General features: G+C 42.5%; 1 non-coding gene across 1 annotated transcript; it reads right to left on the bottom strand.

Moving 5' to 3' along the window:
• Positions 1 to 1,169: 1,169 nt before the first annotated feature.
• On the bottom strand, positions 1,170 to 1,307 carry LOC119930176. Its single transcript, XR_005451664.1, has one exon. It is a non-coding gene; the product is annotated as a small nucleolar RNA SNORA7 (small nucleolar RNA).
• Between the last annotated feature and the right edge of the window lie 285 nt (positions 1,308 to 1,592).

Below are 1,592 nucleotides of genomic sequence, written 5' to 3'. Positions count from 1 at the left end.
TATACTGTAAAGTCATTAAGGGGAAGGAAATGTGTCAGTTAATTCTGTTGCAGTGTACTCTCCCATGCGCATAGTACAGTGCTCTGCACATAATAAGTGCTCAATGAATACTACTGATTAATTGATTGAGGAGACCACTCCCCTAGCGAGAAGGACAATTGATTAGGTCACAAATGGGTTTCATGTATAAAAGTATTGCCTGCATTTTCCAATGTACTTCACTAGACAACCATAAATATCTGAGAATGTTAAAAACTTTTATTTTGATTGGACATGTGATTGGTGTTTTAATAAGATCAACAAAATGTTTAGAACCACAAACTGATTCACTCCTCCCCTCCTACTCCATTGTTGCTCCCATTGCCCCAGTGGGAACATAATGTGAATGAATCGCCTTTCACTTGCCCTTTATTTATATCTTATTTCATTCATTTGATTATACTTTTTGGGGCACTTACTGTGTGCAAAGCACTGTAAGCGCTTGAGACAGTAAAATATAACAATAGCAGAAACTTTCCCTGCCCCTATTCTCTCAAGGGGTAATTAGTTTCTGAAACAATGTTAGCCTATTGTCACTGACATCTGGAGGAGAGAGTAGGTGTGGTCCACTTTCTAAACCAATCAATCAATCGTATTTATTGAGCACTTACTGTGTGCAGAGCACTGTACTAAGTGCTTGGGAAGTACAAGTTGGCAACATATAGAGACAGTCCCTACCCAACAGTGGGCTCACAGTCTAAAAGGGGGAGACAGAGAACAAAACCAAGCATACTAACAAAATAAAATAAATAGAATAGATATGTACAAGTAAAATAGAGTAATAAATATGTACAAACATATATACATATATACAGGTGCTGTGGGGAAGGGAAGGAGGTAAGATGAGGGGGATGGAGAGGGGGAAGCCTCTAGCACTAGCACTATTACCAAATCCTTTGCACAGGATCTTGTCTTACGCCATCAAGTTGTTTCCGACCCATAGCGACATGACAGACACATCTCTCCCAGTACATCCCGCTCTCCATCTGTAATCGTTCTGGTAGTGTATCTACAGTTTTCTTGGTAAAAATACAGAAGTGGTTTACCACTGCCGCCTTCCACTTAGTAAACTTGAGTCTCCGCCCTTGAATTGCTCCCATGCCACTGCTGCCCAGCATCGGTGAGTTTTGACTTGTAGCAGATTGTCTTCCACCCGTTAGCCACTGCCCAAGCTAGAAATGGAATGGGTAGGCCTCTGCTTGACTCTCCCTCCCATAGCCAAGACTGGTAGAGTACTGGAAACTCTCCAAGTGCGACCCTGAGAGAGGGGGCCACAGGATCTTAGCCCTGAAATACCAGGTTCCGGACCAAAGATCATCTGCCCACCTATGATGGGAAACTCTACCATAATCTGAGAAAGGTAGGCACGTGATCAAACCATGACCAGTAACAACTATGAGAATCATTATGGGTAGGTTCTAATGGAAAGTGCATAACATCTGGATGGAGCCTTACAGCCAAGGTCCTCATCTAACCTGCTGTGTGACCCCTGGCAAGTCATTTAATATCTCTGGGCCTCAGTTTCCTCATCTTTGCAATGGGGATAATAATGT

Source organism: Tachyglossus aculeatus, chromosome 6, assembly GCF_015852505.1.
Source record: "Tachyglossus aculeatus isolate mTacAcu1 chromosome 6, mTacAcu1.pri, whole genome shotgun sequence".
In the NCBI taxonomy this organism is placed as follows: Eukaryota; Metazoa; Chordata; class Mammalia; order Monotremata; family Tachyglossidae; genus Tachyglossus; species Tachyglossus aculeatus.
This window is presented reverse-complemented; position numbering and strand designations above follow the sequence as displayed.